Source organism: Phyllostomus hastatus, unplaced genomic scaffold (genome assembly GCF_019186645.2).
Source record: "Phyllostomus hastatus isolate PE091 unplaced genomic scaffold, TTU_PhHast_1.1 phas_scaffold_39, whole genome shotgun sequence".
NCBI lineage: Eukaryota > Metazoa > Chordata > Mammalia > Chiroptera > Phyllostomidae > Phyllostomus > Phyllostomus hastatus.
The window spans coordinates 21895691-21920245 of NW_025334028.1; the positions used below are offsets into that span (position 1 = coordinate 21895691).

The following is a 24555-nucleotide window of genomic DNA, read 5'->3' on the forward strand; positions in this document are numbered from 1 at the left end:
GTATTCCAAAAAATTTATATAGATATTCTACCTTCAGGAGGTAGTACATAACTCCTTACTCCTTAGAAGTAGGTTGTACAAAGCAATTTCCTTGCAAAGAGTGAAGTATGGAAAGGGTGATAAAAGAAACTGCACAAATACTGCCTCATCCAGGTGATCTAGGTCACCATCCACAATGATAAGCCATGTCAATAGTGTGTAATGAAAATGACACTTTACCTTTGTGGTCTTCTTCCCCAAAACACATAACTCCAGTGTAATGAGAAAACATTAGAAAATTCCAACAAAAAAACATTCTGCAAAACATTTGAGCAGCATTCCTCAAAACTGTCAAGGTGATCAAAAACAAGGAGTGTTTGAGAAACTGTCATAGGCAAGAGGATCCTAAGGACACCTGGCAACTAAATGTAATGTTGTATCAGTAACTGTAAGATATGCACCATTCCAATGTAAGATTTTCTTAATCAACTGGGAAAATTTTAATTAATAAATATCAAGTACACTTTACATTGATAACTACAATACTGAAACTGTGACACTTTAAATTTTTTTTTCCAAAAAAAGTTAGTGATTTTCTTTTGTCTGGGAAACATGAAGATCCAACTATGAGCATTTATGTGGCCAGTATAGGTCACTATGATTTAGTTAATGCTAGTATCTAAACAGGTGTTGACATTTCACATCTACAATAAGGCAGACAATGAATTTCTGTATCATTGAATTTTAGCAAAAATTCCATGAGTTAATTTAAACAAATATCAAATTTCTGAAGTGCAATCTCATAAACTACTCATTGGGGTCACTTTTTGCTTGAAGTACATCTGACTTGACAATACAGGTGATTTTTTTCTTAATTCCTTGGAAAAACATTTTTGCAATAAGTCTTGTGTCTTCTTTACTATGACTGGCTTGCTTTTAAGAAAGAGTATCAGCTCTGTTGTTAGTTTCCCACAGTTGATAAAAATCTATCGAAAACATAATAGAATTTGCAAAGAAAAAGGTTGTTTTTCAAAGGCTGCAGGAACAGGAAAGAAATAACACTTCTTATTTGTATAAACACAAACATTTTAAAGCTAATCATACTACAAGTAAACCCAATATAGTATTAAAATGTTCTATAAAATGAACAAAAGATACCTGCTTGCTTCCACTGTTTCAACAGTCAAACGTTACTGCATGAGAGTTGCACTATAGTAGTTTGCTGGTCCAATTTAAGGGTTTGAAGTTATTTTTGTGTATTTGGTCCAATGATGTCCACATCCCAGATAAATTCAGTTGAAAAAATGGAAATTAGGACAAAAACTCCATGTAACAAACCGCAAGGATATGCTACTAGAAGGTGCTATGCTTCCATGGCTAATGCAGAAATAAAAATTTTGGAAGCAGAAAAATGACATCATGCAATATTTTCAGCAGTGAGAATGATCCCTACCATTTCTTGCAAAGAAAATATTACTGCAAACTAAAAAGTAGGATCATGGGAAGAAGACAAATCCAAGAACACTTGCCACACAACCAAATGAAACACCTGTCATAATCCATTAAGTTTAATAAACAAAACATTCCTAGACATCCAATTGTACTGATCCCATACACATAGCCAAACTGGATACGCCAGCCAGTAGCAGTGTGGCTCCAAAGGCAAGGCACAAAACCATGCGTCCTGCCAGATCAGTCTCATTCATGATGCTGCCACCTGCTACTTTTAATGGATGTTAACACTGTTAGTGTTTTTTGCCAGATGTGGTCAAAATTGATACCTAATTCTTCTAAAAAATGTGGCTCGTCCTCAAAGTTGTTTTCATAGAATGGCTGAGGTGTAGTTGGAGTCTATGCCTGAGCTGGTTGGAAAATCTGCCTGGTGTATGGCATTGTGGCTGCATCATGCCTGGAGGGACAAATCAGCCTTTTAGTAATGAGTCATAGCTAGCCTACTGTTTGCTATAGGGCTCTCCACTTCCTCCATAATCATAGCACTGCTGTGATTGGTCATCAGTGCTATAACTGTCTGGTAGTAATCCATGTTTAAATTATCAAAGCCTGTCATTGTAAATGATCAAATGTGGAGGTGGTGTTAGTAGCTCCAGCAGCCCCAGATAACCCCCGAACTATGCTTAAGGCCCTGCATTGACCCTGTTGCTATGTGTCACAGGCCAAAGTAATGTAAGGTGTTAATAAGAGAGGAAGTTTGGTGCAGGATATGTAAAAACTCTGAATTATCTTCACAATTTTTCTGGAAGTATAAAACTTCTAAAAAATAAAACTTATTTTAAAAAATAAAGTTTAAAAAAACAAATAGACCAATTTAAAAACAGGTAAAGGTTTGAATAGATATTTAGCCAAAGGAGATATACAAATGGCCAATAAACACATGAAAATATGTTCAACATTTTTAACCTGTAGGAAAATGCAAATCAAAATCACAATAAGATACCACTTCACATCCACTGGGATAACCATAATCAAAAGATAGACAATAATAGGTGTGGCAAGGATTCAAAGAAATCGGGACCCTCATACATAGCTAGTAGAAATTAAAATTGTGCACCATATTTGAGAAATAATATGGTAGTTCCTCAAAAAGTTAAACATTTGGAGCTAGCAAATAAAACAAGAATTCCACTCCTAGGTATATACCCAAGAAAATTTAAAATGTATGTTTACATAAAAATTTGTGCACATTCATTTCAGCATTATTCATAACAGCTAAGCAATAGAAACAACCCAAATATCCATCAACTGAAAAATGGATAAACAAAATGTAATACATCTATACAATGGAATATTATTCAGCTCTAAAAAGAAATGAGGTGTTAATAAATGCTAATACATGAATGAACATTGAAAACATCATGCTAAGTGAAAGAAGCTAGGCACAAAAGGTTACCTATTGTGTGATTCCATATCTATGAAACATCCAGAATAGGGAAAGCCATAAAGACAGAGAGTAAATTAGTAATTCCCATAGGCTAGGGGGAGTAGAAAATGGGGAATGACTGCTACTGAGTACAGAGTTTCTTTTTTGGGGTGTTGAAAATTTTCTGGAATTTAATTTAATTTAATTTAATTTTCTGGAACTTTGTGGATATACTAAAATCTAGTGAATTGTACACTGCAATTAATAAAACAAGAAAAATAAGATTCAAGTCATAAACTATCATTCAAGATATAAACTATCCTCAACATTTTCCTCCAAAAATAGGGGAAAGATGTTTCATGTAACACATATGATATTTATAGAAAAGTTAAAGCACCAAGTGGACAGTCAAGCCACCATCATCTTGATCAGCAATCAAGGGGCACCTGCTTTAGGTAGGGATGCTATATAAACCATGTCCCTAGAGAAGGTAATGCAGGAAAAGGCAAAAAAAAAAAAATTGTCTCTCTATCAAGTGGAAGAAATAAACATAGGTCCCATCTATTAAAATAAAACAACTAATGGAAGCTGAGCATTCATTTAGAAAACTACAAGCTTATTATGATTGCTTGTATCCATCTGGCTAGGATCCAACTGGCTATGACTACAACTGAAAACATGAGATTTAATACTCTGTGCTCACCGTTTCTGTAGCTATTTAGCATAACCCCCATTTCCATGGGAAGATAGAAAGAAGGAAGGTAGAGAGGAAGCAGATTTCAGACAGGAGGGAATGGCCCCAAGGTGACAGGAAACAGAGCAACCCCACCTTGCTGAAATACTAGACATCTGCTGGGGTAACATGGCAATGAGCAGAGATCAATAAGGTAAGCCCTGGATTCTAGGCTAAGGAATTTAAACCTAACCTTGTATTGAAGAAGCAAGAAACTGAGCTCAAGGAGCCAGAAACCAGATCAAGATAAATATATTAATGAGACATCACCTTGAAGATAATTCACACTGTAAGGAGCTGTTCAAAATTAAACCTTTAAAATGTTAAGGATTAGAGTAACTGGAGAAATATGCATAACGGGTAACCACATAAGCAGTATTTCAGGACCATAGAAAACGTACACTGAAGTCAGGAGACACCCCAAACAAGAGAACAGCCCAGTGGAAGCTGTATCAATGACTCAAAAATCAAATCAAGTGCTTGTCTACTTTTCTTTTCCTGTGTTTTTTTTTCTTTCTTCTTTCCTGCTCTCTTTCCATATCATTTTCTCCTCCTTGGCCAAGACTATCCTTCCCACTATGCTTTCTCCATACCCTCTCTCTTTTACTCTCTTATTTACAACTTCTCTTTCATGTGCAAACATGTTGAGACCTCATTCTCTTCCCTTCTACCTGATTTTAAATCCCATGTATTCTCCATGTTTGTGTGTGTGTGTGTGTGTGTGTGTGTGTGTGTGTGTGGGAAGAAAAGCAGAAGTAGGTGATGGTCTATGTGACTCTCTGGTTGTCTGGGGCAACAGAAGCTACAAATGTCCCTTAAATATTTATTAGTCCCTCCCCCTCCCTAAAATCAAGCAGAGGTGCTTTGGGTGAATGAGGAGAGAAGCATAAGGACTTGCTGACGTCTCCAGTACCAGAAAAGAAAAATCTCCTTTATCTGTATAAGTAGTTCAAGACAGTTATTCCCTATGAATGAAGGTTAGTTATTCTATATTTCCTATAACTAGGTCAATCTTTTTTAAAGGAGGGAAATAATTTTTTCAAGGGGCAGATTCATAGATTGAATCTCTGATGAAAACATTTTTAATAAGGCAAGAAAGAACAACAGACAGGTACTATATATGTTCACTAACTTTCAAAAAGTATCCATGCTTTTTAGAAGGTGATGAAACAAACTTGGGTGTACACCATTGCTGCATCTCTCCTGCTCCATGAACCTGCTCAAGCGCCCAGAGGTGAGAATGCCCTGGACCACTAAGGACAGGACACAGCAATGTGTTTGATAAACCCTCACACCCTTTTAAATGCAATCAGGATTACAATATTTTTTTCCTTAACTCTACTTAGAAAAAAGAGTCTAAACTTGAGAGGGAAAATTAAAAACAACCAAAGCTGCAAAAACAACAGAGGAATACTCTCAAACCCAGCACGTGGACCAGGCGAACAGTTCTCTGTGGGGGAGGAGCTCACCTTCTAAAACACTAACTATTCCCCTTTATAATACCACGAAAATATTAAAATCCCTGTATCTCCAAGTATAGTCATGTAAGAGTGTGAACTGTCTTCTTACAACCCCAATACCTCTGGGAACGAAATGCATATAAAATCTATTTAATTGATTATAAATAGATTTAAGGTTAGATTATTCGATGAGTCTGGTAAGTGTTTCTGGAAAGCCTGCCATGTGCCAGGAGCTGTGCTAAGGCTCACCCACTTCGCCTTCTGTAATCTTCAAGTTCTCCAGGAGGCAGGTAGCACTATTGCCACTTTTTACATGAAAAAGCTGAGATTCAAAAGAACCGATTTGTCCAAGATCACACTGGTATGTAGTGGAGATTCAAACCTAGACTCCTCATAACCACTTTTTCTTCTTTATTTCACTGATTAAGGGTTCAAAAAAGCAGAATCCATCTGAACAAGGTCATGTTTGTAATCAACAGTGGGAAGAGTCCTGGGCCGAGGTCCAAGTTCTAGCACTGGTTCTGCCACAGCTCAGCCCTAGGAGGACACTTCCCTGCCATTTGTTCTGAATTGTCAAGGTTGAAATAATAAAAGTATTTTGAAAAAAAAAAACCCCATAAAATGAATGCATGGAATGACACCTTGAATCATTTTCTCAGTCCATGGGCTTTTTCCCTGACTGAACTTGATGAAATTCTTTCCACCATCACACAACTGGAAACTTCACAGCACCCTCAATGCCTGTAGTGCCACCTCCTTCTGATCATTCTTTCTATAGTTGGTACCTTCTGACACTCTGTTGCAGGTTCCTTCTTACCTACTTCCTATATCTTAACCTAATAACTACTGTTTATGTTTAGTTGTGTATTGCTTGTGTTCTCCACCAGAATATAAGGACATCTGTCTTGTTCACCACCATATCCTCCTTGGACCAGGCATAGCACATAGCAGGTACTTAATCAGTATTTGTTGAATGTAAGAATACTGCTCACTCAATGTCCATTGAAGATCTTACCTTCTTGGAGGTATTTTTCTAATACAAAAACAAACCAACAAAAAAACCCAATGGGCTAAAAAAAAACCTATTAATATGAAAAGACTTTCAAATCTTAAATATAAAAACAACATACAATACAATCCCATTTTTTAATAAACATATAATATATACTAAAATATGTGAAATAAGTAGAAAGTAAATGCCTCTAATAGTGTGGGATTATCAACGTTCTTTATAATTTTCTTTTTGCTTGCCTAATTTTCCTGTAATAAGCACATATATTACTTTCATAATGAGAATACACAATAAAGTAAATTTGGGAGATGGGGGTAGGTTTGACTAACAACCTTCAATAAACACAACTGATAACAAAAGTAAACTCTAATGGCTGCATCAAAAAGGTGTTTGGAATTATTAGCCTTACCCATTTTATTTGATAATTACAATGGATATTTTCTCAAAATCTTATAAGGTGAAAAAAAAAAAGAAATTTTAATCCTCCCATGTTTATTTAGTTTCCTCACCGAAGCTTCTCTTGGTAGAATGTCGGGAACCACTCATCATAAACACCTTTATAATACCATGTTGTTGCCGTTTTAAAAAATAAAGGTGAGTGGGGACACTAGACTCCCTCAGAGGTCAGATGCTCACAGCAAATCCCAGCCTCAGTTTACCCTATGACATAGAAGTGGACTGGAGCATTTTTAAGGTATTATTAGTTCCTATAATTTTATTAGCCTGTCAACCATATAGTAGAAGAGTGTGTAAGCTTTAAAAGATGACAGATAATAGATATAGACAGATAGATAGATATTTCTGTATATTGAATTTCTTTTATATAGATGTACAAGCAGGCTACACTATATTTAACAATGCTAATGGTGCTAAAACCCACAGCAGTTCCATAAGAAGCAATTCAAAAGCTGAAATAAATAACCCAACATTATCCCCCAAAATTGAAGAAAAAATACCATCTGATAATTTTAAATATTCTCTGCAGTTGAAACACTTTAATAATTATATTTAGGAAAGAGTCTCCCTGACTGGTATGGCTCAGTTGCTTGGGCATGATCCCACAAAGTGAAAGGTTATTGACTTGATTCCCAGTCAGGCCCATGCCTGGGGTGTGGGTTCAGTCTCCTATTGGGGTGCATACGAGAGGCAATCCATTGATGTTCCTCTCTCATGTCAATGTTTCTCTCCCTCTCTTTTCCCCTCCCTCTTCCTTCTCTTTAAAAATAAATAAATAAAAATTTTAATAATATTTAGGAAAGAGTCATTCCGTGTAGTTTTAGAAAACTGGTCATAACAGGCAGAGCTCAAGACCATCCATGAGTTGTTGGCTCAAGCAGTTATTAACAGGTTCAAGTTCAGTTCTCTTGGAGTTTTTAAGAGGAAGAACTATGTAGGAACTAGTAATTTATCTTGAATAGGAGACTGTGCCTGGCATATTTTAGCTGCCCAAAACTTTTTTGTTGAAAGGAGGAAACACAATATAGTGAATACAAAGGACTTGGAATCCAAGGAACACTCAGGTGCCAGAGGAACACTAGAAGGAACAGGTCCAACCTTAGAGAACTGCTAATTTCTACAACCAATTCCCATAAACTCATGCCAGTATATTCCTGCTGAGGATGGTAATTCTACCTCATAAATTTTTCCTCCTAATACCCTTGAAAGAACTCATTCATATTATACCAGGATAAAATAGGGAAAATACAACAAACGTTAAATTGGCATTGTCACTATGTCGTATATTATAAAGTGAGGAGTCTGATCCCAGAGCTCACAGCTCCAGTTTAAACCTAGGCTCTAGCATGGTCTTTAAGAAAATGGTTGAATCTCTTTGACCCTCAGTTTTCTCAGATGTTATACTCAGTTGATCATTTATAGATACATTTCTTTTTAAAAAAAATAACAGCTTATTAAGATATCATTCACATACCAATCTATTGAGAGTGTAATTCAATGGTTTCTAGTATAGTCACAGAGTTTAGAATTTTAAAACATTTTCATCACCCTAAAAAGAAGCCCTGTACCTATTAGCAGTCAGTCCATCTTTCCCCTCATCCTCCCTCCCACAGCTCTAGGAAATCACCAATATGTTTTCTATGTCTATAAATTTGCCCATCCTGGACAGTTCCTATAAATGGGAACATACAATATGAGGTCTTTTATGACTGACTTCTTCCACTTAGCCTAATGTTTTCAAGATACACTGCATCATAGCATGTATCAATACTTCATTTCCTTTTATTGTGAAATGATACTCCATTTTCTAGAAGTGGCACTCTCTATTTATCCATTAATGGGTATTTTAAAATATTTAAAAATACTTTTGGCTACTTGGACTGATATTTAGAATCAGGTGGATTGCTTTTTTTTTTTTCTTCAGCTATCTTATCCATGGCAGGGTGACACATTGGTTTGGGTCTCCCAAACGGCTAAACCATAATGAAACTCCTCATTAAGGTAGGTAAAGTTAGTACCACCAATAAAGTGTTCTTTACTTGTCATTATTGTCCTTTGCTATGTAAATCTCCTGCCACTTTTTCCATTCTGACTTCACTCGTGGTCATATCTAGACATTGTCACTGCCAACAACAGTATCCCTTTCAAATCTTTGATTTCATTTGAGGCTTGATGATTCACTTCCTCAACTGTTATCACTCCAACAATTTGTTGCCCTTCCAGGACATCCATTCCATCCACTCTACTACATGTTACCTATCCAGTAACACTTTCATATCTTCATTTTCTTCCTTATCCAGTTTAGATGCCATAATCCATCATTACAATGATCCATCATGATCCATCATGATCATCATCATGCTCTTGCATAACACCTCCTCTCCTAGCCATTCTGCCTTCTGTTGTCCTTGCCTGGCAAAGTTACAGCCATGATCTAATGATCTGCCTACTCTGTTCCCACACCTGAGCAGTTGAATATGGCTAGAAACAAACCACCTGACACACTGAGGGGCATTATTTTAAATTGGGAATCACAAATCTCAAGAGGGGCTCCAGAATATCTGGGAAATCCTATTTCATTTTTCTTGCTTGTTTACTCTCCAGCTTCCTCTATAGCTATTTCTTCTTTCTTCCTAGATATCCAGATCCTTGACCTTTCTCACTCTCACTGATGGACTGATGGACTTGCTTTTTATTCAACTGAGAAAACAGCTACAATCCAAAAATAACTTTCTCAGCCCTGGCTGGCGTAGCTCAGTGGATTGAGCATGGGCTGGGAACCAAAGTGTCCCAGGTTCGATTCCCAGTCAGGGTACATTCCTGGGTTGCAGGCCAAAACCCCCAGCAACCACACATTGATGTTTCTCTCTCTCTCTCTCCCTGTCTCTGTCTCTCTCTCTCTCTCTCTGTCTCTCTCTGTCTCTCCCTCCATTCCCTCTCTCTCTCCCTCCCTTCCCTCTCTCTCTCCCTCCCTTCCCTCTCTAAAAATAAATAAATAAAATCTTAAAAAAAAAGATCACTACAATTAAAAAAAAAACACAAAAATAACTTTCTCAACATCCCTCCAACAAATCTGCCAGTTTACTCTCATCTAAATGCATACTTTACCTTCATTTTGATTTCAAGGGATGGACCAATTTCGTTAACGTGAGAAAATATATAATGCTTAGGAAAGTTCTGAAAAGAGATTTGGACAACAATGGAGAGTTTAGAGTTGAATTAGTGTGAAGTACATTTGAAAACTAATTCTAGGGTCCCATTCTCCATTTGTGTGCTAGACCCCAACTCCTCTTGCATTCTGCAGTAACGTGCACAGTAAAGAAAAAGTTTCCCACCTGGTACATCTATGGAGAGAGTTCACAAAGTCATAAAAAAGTAAACCCTGAATATGGATTGAGACAAAATTATGGAGTTATGAATCATCTATTTACCTCCCACCATGGAAGATGAGACTTTAACTTTCATTTGTCCCCCTCATCCCCTCTGATAAAAATAAAAACTTAGAAAGCTATCATCTCTACTTTGTCATTCCTTCTCATGGGCACACAGGAGTCATTGGTCATCTTGTCTCTTACAGAAACAAGATGCAAGAGACAAGATGATCAATGACTTCTATGTCACCATATCAGTGACCAAGTCTCAGTCCTTGCCTGACACATACTGCTAGCAGCCTTTACACAGTTGATCCTTTACATTCTTCCTGAAACATTTTCCTGACTTCATTTATAGGATGTCATACTCGCTTGGCTTCCCACATTCCTAGTGGGGAATGGCAGACCTAGTAGTCCATAAAACTCAAGGCACTTGTGACAATTTGGGAGAACCACACCAGAGCATTTCTGAGCACTTTCCTTCATGAGGAAGTCTCCAGGAGTGATTCTGAAAGAAAAGGATCTTTGATGTCCCTTGTGCCTCTGTACCACTAGGATGTAGGATGTTCCTTCCCCAGGTGTTTGGTTGTTGCTCTCTCTCCATTGTAACAAAACCTGTGTTTCCTAGTTTGGTAGCTATAATTTCATCTTTTTTCCAATCATACCCTACTTGCACCCACACATTTTTTCTGGAAAGGTCAGTTGGCAGATAGATGTGGGCATTCACAATAAAATTTACAGAGACCCATTATGTCCTCCATTCTGGCCAAATAGGGACTTGGTGAGCAGTGTGCTCAACTAAATAGTCATTATTTTATAATATAGGACCTTATCAATCCAAAAAGAGAGTCCAAATACCTGTACCGGAATTAAGTTTATATCCCCTATGCCCCCTTTTGACTAGGCTGCCACTGGAGAGTGTACCAACCAGGCTGGTGCAAGATTGATGTTAAAGGAGAGAAAGGTACATCATGCCTAGAAAGTGTCAGGGTTAAAATCCGTGTAAGTCTGTATAACACTCTAAACCTGGTCACTGCCCAGAAAGACATTGAGAAGAAATTATCTCTTTCTTGGCACAGCTGCACTACCAAACTGCCTTACTATGGTGTCTAAACCAGGAGATGAAGGAGGTGAAATCAGAAATATTTTTGAGTAGCAGATTTTTTTTGGAGGTCATTCTAACATTTAACACCACCAGATGCATATGGGTCATAGGGACTATGAATTTCTTAGAAATTAGCCCACTGTTGAGTGGCTTTTGTGATAAAAGATATCTATAATCAGATTGCAAATAATCCAAAAGGCCAAATACATAACACAGGTTATTTTCAAGGGCCACAATAGTGGATAGTAAATGAACTTTTTCTCTACTCCAGAGGAAGATGTCATCTGTTTTCTAAGGCTGCTCACTACAGCAACCTGAAAATAGTGTCCGGAAGAGGCAGACAGAGCCTCTGCTCACAAGATGTGCAGAAGCACAAGATACTCATGTCTCCCAGCAGGGAGCTGAGTACAAAATGAATACCAGAAGCAATGATAATTATATATGTGTGCATACATACATTAACTATTTAGAAAATATAATAGAAGAAACAAATTGATTAATTATTAAAATTAATAACACCAAGTCCTGGCCAGTGTGGCTCAATTGGTTGGAGTGTCGTCCCATGACTGAAGGATTGCAGGTTCGATTCCCAGTCAGAACACAGGCCTACTTTGCAAGTTCAATCCCAGGCCAGGACCTGATCCCAGGTCTGGGCGTGTACAGGATGTTTTTCTCTCTCACTGACGTTTCTCTCTCTCCCTTCCTCTCTCTCTAAAAGCAAGTTTAAAAAAAATGTCCTTAGGTGAGGATTTTTTAAAAGTTAGTATCACCAAAATAAGAAATAAATGAACATAAATGAGTGTGACTATGATACCCTGAGAACACAATAGTTTATATTGTTTCCAACCAAAAGTTCATATTCTAAATCTAACCATGATTATAAAAAACAAAGTGTAAAACAACTGACAGGTATTCTTCAAAAACATTATTGTCACAAAAGACAAAAAGTCTGAGGAACTGCTCATTGAAGGAAAGTGAGTCACAATGACCAACACAGAACATAACCCTGGACTGGCTCTGTAGCAAGAAAGAAAAAAGTGACCACCAAGGACATTATTGGAACAACTGGCAAACAGAGATAGGAACTTCAGAGTAAATAAGAGTATTGTATAAATTATAAATTTCTTAAGTTCAATTACTATATTGTTTTTATGTAAGAGAATACCTGTGAAGGATTAAGGTAAAGGGGCATGATAAAAACAACATACTTCCAAGTGTTCAGGGGAAAATATATATTTATATCAAGAAAAAGAATAATAAAGTAAATGTTGCAAAATGTTGAAAACTGGTGAATCTGAGTAAGGGGAATATGAGAGCTCTTAGTTTTATTTTTGCAACTTTTCTATAAGCTTGAATTTTTTCAAAATAAGCAAAAGGATTTAAGATAACAAATATTTGAGAATAAGCATAAATAAAAATGTTCATGATCTCTATGAATAAAACTATAAAACTCTACTAAGAAACATAAAGAATTCTTGAGTAACTAAAAGACATGTCTTAGGAAGAAATATTATAACTGATTAAGGTGTCAGTTCTCCTTAAGTAAGTACAAAAATTTAATGTGATCTCAGTTAAGATACAAATAGCAAAAATAGTAGGAAATATTTTTAAAGCACCATACTAAATATTAAACTGTATTATAAAGCCACACTTGTGTACAACTATATGACCAGGTAGACCACTGAAGAGACTAATTTCAAAAACCAGAAATGCATCCAAATATACATGCAAATTTTGACCCAGCCATTCTAATTGTAGAATTTTTTTAACTAGCTAAATATTGCATGTATGGAAAATGACATCTGTATGTCATTCATTATAGCATGTTAACATAGCAAAAAAGCCTACATGTCCTATTAGAGATAACTAATCCGATAAATTACAATCCTTCCACACAATGGAAATCTATTCATCCATAAAGAAAAATGAGGATATTCTCTATGTACTGATAACAAGTGATCTCTTACATGCAAAGCAGTATGTTTAGTATACCACCACTTATTTTTTAAAGAAGGGATGGGGAGAATTTAGTTGTCTCTGTATCTCTGGAAGGATATGTTGTACTTAATAAGAAACAGAGTGGCAACAGAAATTCAAAATATTATCTTTATCATTGACACATACCAGAGAATGCAACTGAGATGTGAGTCAACAGTGGGTTTCTCAAGACCAGACCCCAGGAGCAAGCAGTCTCATCCACCCAACTGGGGCCCTTACAACATCCCCATGTGGGAGCCTCCCCTGTACATTTCCTGACATCAACTTGCAGAGCAAAAATCTTTGATGGAGTCATCTTGGCTCTCAAAATAAAGGAGAGGAGGGAAGGGACTGGGCTCCACACACCAATTTTTCCCCCTAACTCATCAATCATGTAACTTGCTCCATTCTAAGGGGAGAAGAAAGAGATAGAGTCAAAGGCCAGAAGAGTCAGGAAAAAAATCCTCTTCATGTAAACCTTGCAGATGAGCAAGAAGCATCCTTCTCCATCCCCTGCCACAACAGGGTAGACAAGAAAACGGTAACTCTGAAGTCCTCTAGAAACAGGTACTAGATCACCGGAGACATGGATTGAAGGAGACCATGAACTGAGTTCCCTTTTGTATTTTCAAGTTTAATCCATCAGATAGTGAGGGTATATTCCCCATTCAAATATAAATAAAAATATAATAAAATAAAAACACCTCCACATGATTCTGAACAGAAAATTGAAAACTGCCAAAAGCAGATATAAGAAACAAGACTGAATTCATGTATCATTTGCTTCACTACTGGTGAAAGATATGGAATTTTACCTAACTTATTAGAAAAATTAGATAGTGGGAATTTTCCCCCAAAAGTATGTAACCTACCCAGAAATTACGACCTCTCCAGCCATGACTTTGGTCCCTTTGAATGAATTGTGTTATATGCCCATCAAGAGACCATAGACAGAATTCAAGAAGGCAGCTGCAGACGTGGTCTGTGAGGAATCATGGACCTAGAGAGAGATGCAATATGCCCAGTAAACACCTTCCCACACCTGGGCTCATGCAGAGTGGGTGAATAGCCTCGTGTATGCTCTGTGTGAAGTGTTCATCTGCCCAACATTTATAATGTTTAAGAATGTTTTCCTATGATTTAGGGGGCACTTTTCCTCACGTCACAAACTGGGGTTGGTCATATAAAGAGGTGCATGCCAATGCGAACACAAATAGGCTTGTGCTGAGTCCCAATTGTTCTCTTCAAAGTAACCCTTCTTTGCCTTTTGGACACTGAACAAATGGAGAAACAGAGAAACAGCTCAGTAACTATCACTTTGACTGCTATTTGTGACCAGAAAAGTCTAGATTTTAAGACTACTCCTATATGAGATATATATATCTCATATGTATGAGATATATATATATCACATATATATAATTTTTTATTTTCATTCCTTTTTCTACTCATGTTCCCATATTTCTCATAGACTCTGAAGTGACAAAGCAGGCATATTTTTAAAATGGGTACTATAAATAGGTCACAAGAGGCAGCCAAGGAAAATGTCACTAACTGACAGGCACTGAAAGTAACATTTCAAGGAATAATTGACTCAGAGTACCCTTTTGATAGGCATGCAAAGGCTGGGGTGATTACAAAAAATTCAGAAAGGATGTTTAGGACAACCATCCACTCTGCCCTCCCTCTTCTCCTCTGACTTCCTCCTCCCATGAAAGAATTGACTCCTCCCTGAATGGCTTTGCTGTATTTGAAAGAGTGTTGTGTATATTCTTTCAGCTCTGAGTTTTCCAGTTAGGATAGAGGAAGCAGGACAATTAATTGTGTGCCAATGAACAGGTAAAAAAAGAGAGGGAAAGGGTGGTAAGAGTACTAGAAAGTATAAAAGAACTAACAAGGGGTATTAAAAAACAAAACAGCCCACCTCTTCTCTCAAACACTATAGCATAGAAGTAGCTTCTGGTGGCAAAACACTGCCTTGGGTGGCTCATTTACCTACTAGGACCTCAGACTCCCAGGCAAGGAAATCCTCATACTCTATTGTAAACAGTGGCAGGTCCCTGGACCAAAGGAGTTTTGAAATAAAGTTTTCCCTTGTCTGGGCGAAACTGAGGAAAAATGAAGCAATGCCGTTTTTTTTTCTGAAGCTAAAATTGAAGTAACTCTTTTATTCTTATATGTTGATCCTGAGAGGGCATATACCTGTCAAAAAGGACTCCTTGTGGTTAACTGGACCCAAATTCATAATCAGACTCTAGCAGTGGTTGTTTACAGTGGGTCTCTCACCCAGGTTGCATTTCAGGGAAAAGCTGCAGACTAGACTGCCATACCTCCTGCACTGTGTTCTTGCTGTCTGAACTGACCTTTATAAAGGAAGTCCTGGAATTGTATTTTGACCAGTGGACTCAGACCAGTCTCATCCAATAGGAGTTGTGTAGCTATGTTGACATTAGCATTTTTAATAACCAATCAGAGTGGCTCCAAAAACAATCAATCAGGATGCACGATTCTGACCAATCAGGACAGTGCAGTTTGGACCAATAAAACTGAAAATTTGGATTCTTCATTCATGTAAAAATGGACCAATCAGGGGTCAAGGTGAGCACTTTTTCCATATAACCCAGCATCCCTTTTGTCTCAGGGAGTGCACTTTAAATTTACTCCAGAGGCTGTGTTTCCTCAGTTTACAAACTGTTCACCTTAATAGTCTTACCTTTTTCTGCACCCCCAATTAGGAACTCCCATTGGCATTGGATTGGTGGCATTGACTTTCTGTTAACAAGTTAAAACCTTTCCAAATTTGTGATATTAAAATGTTCCTTTTTATCTTTATGGAGATAATAGATGCTAGTTACATTTTTTATTTATTTTTTGTAATGTGCTGTAAAATTTCCAAGTGGGAAATACATTATTCAGGATCTTTGAAACTTGCCTGATTATACAACTCTTATTGAAAAGCACTTAATAAAAACTATTTTTCTGTAAATATTTTTTCTATCTTCCTATTAACTGTCTTTTTCAATTGCTTTTGTTTTGCTCCACTTGGCAAAATAAAAAGATGGGGAAGCTCTCATTATCAATTTTAGAAATATATGTTACTGACCCATGAAATATAATAACCTGGGAGACAATAACCTGGGAGACATAAAATGTCTGCCAAAGGGGTGCCACAGGAAGTTAAATTGAATGGCAATAAAATATGTTCAAAACATATCATTATGGTGAGAAGCTACTTCAAATGAATATCAAAAATAACTTCACAGTGGAGTAGCTTAACAGGTGTAAAAATAATCCTTTTGAATTCCAAATGATGTACAAGCATGTTGCTCCTCAAAAATTAGGCAAGAGTTCGTGAAAAGTCTATCTGCAATTTAAAAATCTATTTGTTATTAGAGACTGCTGGCTCCATAAATCTTTTTCTTGCTTTAATAATTTAACAGCCATCCTTTAAAAAACCAAAATAGTGACTTACTTTTAACAACTTCAGTAAAGTTACAGCAAAATATTAATGCAAAGTTTATCACTTTTCATTCCTGTGGTCAGAAAAATTGTATTTTACCCACAAATGGCAATTATATCAGTAATGGCATCGTCTCTATACTTCCCTTCTGATGTATTTTACACTTCAAGTCTACATTACTAAAATTTTGTGAACTTATTTACCTACATCTCTTGTTCCCTGGATAAAATTCAAAGACAGTAGACCTAAAGTCTAATACCGAAATATGAGTATGATCCTTAAAGAATCAGAAAACTGCTCTTGACATCAATATAGAATCAAGGTATTTAAAGATAATTCTGAAATTTCTTGGTTCAGCATTTCTCAACAGAGTTTCTATTAAATGCTTTTCCATGAAAGAGCTGTAAAGTCTGGCAAGCTTAGAAGTTCCTGAATAACGTTTCCTACTTGGGAATTCACAATACATATAGGCACAGTAAAAGTTCTGAGAAGCCCTGCATTAAGGAAACCTCTTTAACTTGCTTCAGAGTTTCCCAAACTTCTTTTAGCATTTAACATCATGAATGAAAAACACCTTGGGAAACAATAATCTAATTTAACCTATTTTATTGTTTGAAGAATTAGGACCAGAGAAAGTTTAAGAGACTTGTTCAAGATTACCCAAGTAGGAAGTAATACAGAGGACCAGAACCCAGACGCCCTGGATCCGAATACAAGGCACTTTCTTATATGACCTGCTGCCTTTCTTTTACCTCCTAAAATATTGTAAATTATTAAGGAAAGCCTGTTATGAAAACAAAACAGAGAAAACCCAAGTGGATATAAAGTATGTTGTTACCAATTTTTATGACTTTATACTTGATGTTATCAGAAGATTTAAAAAAAAAAAACTTGGATGAACTTCTGGCCAAGATGGAGGTATAGGTAGATACACTGTGCCTCCTCGCACAACCAAAACAAGGACGACAAATTTAAAAACATAAAACAACCAGAATTAACAGAAAATCGAACTGTATGAAAGTCTGACAACCAAGAAGTTAAAGAAGAAACATTCATCCAGATCAGTAGGAGGGGCAGAGACAGGCAGCCAGGTGGACAGGACTCATGGCAAAGCTGTGGCTAGAGGACCAGATGAGGTGGTGGTTGGTGGATCAGGAGGTCCCTCATTTGTCTGCAGATAAACTGAGAGGAACAACAGACGGGGAGACAGACCGCACAACCCAGAGTTCCTGTGCAGGGAAACAAAGCCTCAAAACCTCAGACTGAAAAAACCTGTGGGGTTTGAGGCAGCAGTAGAAACTCCCAGCCTCATGTTGGAGAGATCAATAGGGTCCTAGAACATACACAAAACCACCCACCTGGGAATCAGCACCAGAAGGGCCCAATTTGCTTGTGGGTAGTGGGGGAAGTGACTGAAAGCGGGCGAAGTGAACACTGTTCCCTCTTGGATCCCTCCCCCGCATACAGTGCCACAATGCAGCAACCTGGATTGCCACGCCCAGATGAATACCTAAGGCTCTGCCCCTTATTCTGTAACAGACTCGCCAAGACAAAAAAAAAAAGGCCCAAATGAAAAAACAGATCAAAACTCCAGAAAAAATACTACTAAGCAACAAAGAGATAGCCAACCTATCAGATGCAGAGTTCAAAACACTGGTAATCAGGATGCTCACAGAAAAGGTTGAATATGGTCACAAAACAGAGGAAAAAGTAGAGGCTATCAAAAGTGAAATAAAGGAAAATTTAGAGGGAACCAACAGTGACAGGAAAGAAACTGGGACTCAAATCAATGAGCTGGACCAGAAGGAAGAAATAAACATTCAACTAGAATACAATGAAGAAACAAGAATTCAGAAAAATGAGGAGAAACTTAGGAACCTGAGAAAACTTTAAACATTATAACATCTGAATCATAGGGGTGCAAGAGGAGAAGAGGAAGAGCAAGACATTGAAAACTTATTTGAACAAATAATGAAGGAGAAATTCCTGAATCTGGCAAAGGAAATAGACTTCCAGGAAGTCCAGGAAGTTCAGAGAGTCCCAAAGAAGTTGGACCCAAGGAGGAGCACAACAAGGCACATCATAATTACACTACCCAAGATTAAAATTAAGGAGAGAATCCTAGAAGCAGCAGGAGAAAAAAAGACAGTTACCTACAAAGGAGTTCCCATCAGACTGTCAGCTGATTTCTCAAAAGAGACCTTGCAGGCAAGAAGGGGCTGGAAAGACGTACTCCAAGTCACGAAAGACAAGGACCTACATCCCAGATTGCTCTATCCAGCAAAGCTTTCATTTAGAATGGAAGGGCAGATAAAGTGCTTCTCAGATAAGGTCAAGTTAAAGGAGTTCATTATCACCAAGCCCTTATTACATGAAATGTTAAAGGGACTTATCTAAGAAAAAGAAGATCGTCAAAAATATGAACAGTAAAATGACAAAACCCACAAGCATCAACAACTGAACCTAAAACAAAAACAAAAACAAAAAACAAACTAAGCAAACAACTAGAACAGGAACAGAATCACAGAAATGGATGTCTCATGGAGGTTATCAGCAGGGAGGGGGGAGTGGGGGAAAAGTTACAGGGGATAGGTAGCATAAATGGTAGGTACAAAATAGACAGGGGGAGGTTAAGAATAGTATAGGAAATGTAGAAGCCAAAGAACTTATATGTATGACCCATGGACATGAGCTGGGGAAGTGGTATGAGGGGTGGGAGGGAGGTGCAGAGCAGAGGGGAATAAAGGGGGGAAAATGGGACAACTGTAATAGCATAATTAATAAAATATATTTTAAAAGGTAGCTTAGAATGCAAGGAGAGGTGAAATAATCAAGGAAGTAGTACAGGGAATGAATGAGGGATCTACACAACCATGAGTATAAGGAAGCACTTGTGGTCCACTGAAGGTTATGGTAATGAATTAAGTTAATATGGTTGTGTTTTTCTCCACTTATGTCCAGCTGCACAGGTACAAGCACCTGAAAGGCAGAGCATTGGATTTAACCAGCTTTGCAATTTTGCCATAGAGTAAATGTAAATTTCGTGAGTGAGATTATATATTTTTAACCAGTATAATTAGCACTAGGCTCTCTCCATGGTCAAAACTAGGAAATAGTCTTGACCAAATGTTAGACTTTAAAATAGTCTAATATTTTAAAATGAGATCATATTCATATTTATGGTTTACTATCTATTGCCATGTATAATGCACACCCATGTTTTTGGCCCAAGCTTTCAGGAAAAAATCTTTCACTTTAATATTTTGGTTCAACTTTTTATTTATTTATAGTTAGAAACAAAACTGATTATTGTATTCCAGGGTATTATGTTGTATATGGATATTGTTATTGCTTTCTAGAGTTATGCTTTTAACACATAAGCATAAATTAAAAACATTTATATAAATATGGCAGTAATTCTACCCCAGTATAACGTGCAACTTTTTTTCCCCTCAAAAATTCTGGCAAAAAGTGTGCACTGTACACGGCAAAATACAGTATATTTAATATTACAGGGATCTTTCTGAACTTTTGTATTATGTTTGCATCTCTTTTTTCTGGTAGTGAAAATCTTGGGTCCTGATTAATTCTAAACCAGTATTACTATCAGCAATAAAATTATGCAGTGAAGTTTTAAGATTTCTTTACAGTAATTTTTGTTCTTAGAATAGATCCCATTAATGATATGTAGATGGGACTCTGGTCAAGATGGAGACATAGGAAGACATGCTTCACCTCCCTGCACAACCATAAGAAGGATCACAAGTAACCTCAAAACAAAAAACACCCAGAACTGCCAGAAAATCGAACTGTATGGAAATCTGACAACCAAGGAGTTAAAGAAGCCATCATCATTCAGATGGGTAGGAGGGGCAGAGATGAGGAGCAGGGATGGAGAGGACATGGTGTAGCAACAGTGATGTGGAGGTGGCAAGGCAGCAACAGAAGTCGGCAGAATACACAGTCCAAATTCACATGTGGTAGATGAAAATCAGAAAGGACACCTGGGGATCCAGTGATCCCAGCTGCAGGCCAGACTGCGTAGCCCAGGGTTGCAGCACTGGAAAAATAAAGCCTCATAACTTCTGGCTCCAAATTCAGTGGGGGATGGGGTGGCAGAAGGAAGTGCTGACCTCTCAGGAGAGTGTTTAAAGAGATCACATGGTCCTAGAACATATGCAAACCCACCCACTCTGGGAACCAACACCAGGGCAACAGCTAGAGGGATGCCAGTTGAATACCAGAAGTGGTTGAAGTAACTGGAAGTAAGGCAAGTACTAAGCAAACTTCCAGCAGCCAGGCAGAGCCATTGTCCCCTCTTCAGCACCTACCTCCAACACAGAGCCACAAAGCAGTGAAGCAGGTTGCCCTGCCCTGGGTGAATACCTAAGGCTCCACCCATACAACTTAACAAATTCGCAAAAACAGGGAGTCAAAGTATCTCTATCTAATACACAGAAACAAACACAGGGAGGCCGCCAAATTGAGGAGACACATATGGCCCAAATGAAAGAACAGAACCAAACCCAAGAAAAAGAACTGAGTGAGGATTTCCAGCCAAGATGGAGGGGTAGGTAGACACACTGTGCCTCCTCGCACAACCAAAAGAAGGACAATTTAAAAATAAAAAACAACCAGAACTGACAGAAAGTTGAACTGTATGGAAGTCTGACAACCAAGGAGTTAAAGAAGACACACTCACCCAGACGGGGGTAGGAAGGGAGGAGATGGACACTTGGAAGAAGACTTGCAGCAAGGCGGTGGCTGGTGGGCCCAGCACTGGCTTGTGGAGCGGGGTGCGCAAGGATGCAGCTGGCCCGCAAGGCTAAGGTGGCGGCTGGTGGAGCAGTCCCACATTTGAGCGCAGATAAATTGGGAGAACAATTAGGGAGTGAGACAGACTGAGCAACCCAGAGCTCCAGTCCCAGGAAATAAAGTCTCAAATTTCTGACTAAAAACACCTGTGGGGTTGAGGCGGCAGCGAGAGAAACTCCCATCCTCACAGGAGAGTTGATTGGAGAGGCCCACAGGGTCCTAGAATGTACACAATCCAACCCTTGGGTCCGAGGCCTCTCAGACTCCTCCCCAACAGAGAGTGTCACAACGGAGCGACGTGGGTTACTGCGCCTGGGTGAATACCTGAGGCTCTGTCCCTCACTACATAACAGGAGCCTCAAGAGAAAAAAAAAATGGCCCAAATGAAAAACAGATCAAAGCTCCAGAAAAAATGCAACTAAGTGACGAAGAGATAGCCAACCTATCAGATGCAAAGTTCAAAACACTGGTAATCAGCATGCTCACAGAATTGGTTGAATTTGGTCACAAATTAGATGAAAAAATGAAGGCTATGTTAAGAGAAATGAAGGGAAATGCACAGGGAACCAATAGTGATAGGAAGGAAACTGGGACTCAAATCAATGGTGTGGACCAGAAGGAAGAAACATCCAACCAGTAAAGAATGAAGCAAGAATTAAAAAAAAAAAATGAGAGGCTTAGGAACCTCCAGGACATCTTTAAACATTCCAACATCTGAATTATAGGGGTGCCAGAAGGAGAAGAGGAAGAGCAACAAGTGGAAAAGTTACTTGAACAAATAATAAAAGAGAACTTCCCGAATCTGGCAAAGGAAATAGACTTCCAGGAAGTCCAGGAAGCTCACAGAGTCCCAAAGAAGTTGGATCCAAGGAGGAGCACAACAAGGCACATCATAATTACACAACCCAAGATTAAAATTAAGGAGAGAATCCTAGAAGCAGCAGGAGAAAAGGAGACCGTTACCTACAAAGGAGTTCCCATCAGACTGTCAGCTGATTTCTCAGAAGAGACCTCGCAGGCAAAAAGGGGCTGGAAAGACGTACTCCAAGTCACGAAAGGGAAGGACCTACATCCAAGATTGCTCTGTCCAGCAAAGCTATCATTTAGAATGGAAGGGCAGATAAAGTGCTTCTCAGATAAGGTCAAATTAAAGGAGTTCATCATCACCAAGCCCTTATTATATAAAATGTTAAAGGGACTTATCTAAGAAAAATAAGATAAAAATATGAACAATAAAATAACAGCAAACTCAAAATTATTAACCACCACACCTAAAATAAAAACAGAGGCAAACTAGGCAAACAACTAGAACAGGAACAGAACCACAGAAATGGAGATCACATGGAGGGTTATCAACAAAGGAGTAGAAGGGGGAGAGAGGGGGAAAAGGTACAGAGAATAAGTAGCATAGACGGTAGGTAGAAAATAGACAGGGGGAGGGTAAGAATAGTATGGGAAATGTAGAAGCTAAAAAACTTACATGTATGACTCACAGACATGAACTAAATCGGGGATGTAGGTGGGAGAGGGTGTGCAGGGTGGAGGGGAGTGAAGGGGAAATGAGACAACTGTAATAGCATAATCAATAAAATATATTTAAAAAAAAGAACTAAGTGACACAGAGATAGCCAAACTTTCAGGTGCAAAGTTCAAAACACCAGTGATAAGGATACTCAGAGAACTCATGGAATATGGCAAAAGCATAAGGGAAGAAATGAAGGCTACACTAAGTGAAATAAAGAAAAATCCACAGGAATTTAAGAAAAATCTGTGAAGGGAAGGAGGCCAGGGTTCAAATCAATGATTTGGAATACAGGGAAGAAATAGAGTCAACCAGAACAGAATAAACAAACAAGAATTAAAACAACAACAACAACAAGGAGTAAGAAGGCTCTGGAACACCTCCAAAAGTGCCAACACCTGAATCACAGGGATACCAGAAGGAAAAAAGAGCAAGAAATTCAAAGCTTATTTGAAAAAATAATGAAACAAAATTTCCTTAATTTGGCAAAGGAAATAGATAAGTCCAGGAAGCACAGAGAGTCCCAAACAAGTTGGACCCAAAGAAGACCACACCAAGACACATCATAATTAAAATGCCAAAGGTTAAAGATAATCTTAAAAACAGCAACAGAAAATCAGAAAGTTACCTACAAAGGAGTTCCCATTAAGACTACCAGCTGATTTCTCAAAAGAAACTTTGCAGGCAAGAAGGGACTGGCAAGAAGTACTCAAAGTGATGAAAAGCAAATACTTACAACCTAGATTACGCTATCCAGCAAAACTACCATTTAGAATGGAAAGGCCAATAAAGTGCTTCCCAGACAAGGTAAAGCTAAAGGCATCATCACAAAGCCATTATTACATGAAATGTTAAAGGGACTTATTTAAGAAAAAGAAGATCAAAACTATGGGCATTAAAATGACAACAAACTCACAACAGCTGAATCTTTAAAAAAAAAAATGCAAACAAGAACAGAAACAGAATCATACATATGGAGATCACTTAGAGTGTTAGCAGCTGGGAGAGGGAAGGGGGAGGATGGGGGAAAAGGTACAGGGATTAAGAAGCATAACTGGTAGGCACAAAATAGACAGGAGGATGTTAAGAATAGTACAGGACATGGAGAAGCTGAAGAACTTATATGCATGACCCATGTACATGAACACAGGGGTTGGATTGCTGGAGGGAAGGAAGGTACTGGGCAGAGGGGGACAAAAGGGGAAAACTGGGACAACTATAATAGCACAATCAATAAAATGTATTTTAAAAAAATGGATGTACAATGCCCTGGCTGGCGTAGCTCAGTGGATTGAGTGCGGGCTGCAAACCAAAGTGTCGCAGGTTCGATTCCCAGTCAGGCCACATACCTGGGTTGCAGGCCACGGCCCCCAGCAACCGCACATTAATGTTCCTCCCTCTCTCCCTCTCTCTCTCTCTCTCTCTCTCTCTCTCTCTCCCTTCCCTCTCTAAAAATAAATAAAATGTTTTTAAAAAATGGATGTACAGATGGAGTATTATATTCAACATTCACTTGGAATAATTTTGTGTGGATCCTACCAATAAGGCATAAAAATAGGCTTCTTAATTGTTGGAGTTAAATTTATTTACATTTTACATGCTTCCTAATTTTAAATAAAAAAAGGTATTGGTAAAAGAAACTCAAAACTTTATAAAGGTCATACTCAGAGAAGTGCTGCTTCCAAGCTTCCTCTCCCCATGTCCTCTTCATCCCTTACAGGTAACCACTTCTTTACTTGGTAAAGGAAAGAATTAAACTCTTATCCTTACCTTTGGGGAAGAACTAT

At 38.1% G+C, this 24555-nt stretch overlaps 1 pseudogene; it reads right to left on the reverse strand.

Annotated features, from left to right (window-relative positions):
• Positions 1–1225: 1225 nt before the first annotated feature.
• On the reverse strand, positions 1226–8830 carry LOC123806746 (annotated as a pseudogene).
• Between the last annotated feature and the right edge of the window lie 15725 nt (positions 8831–24555).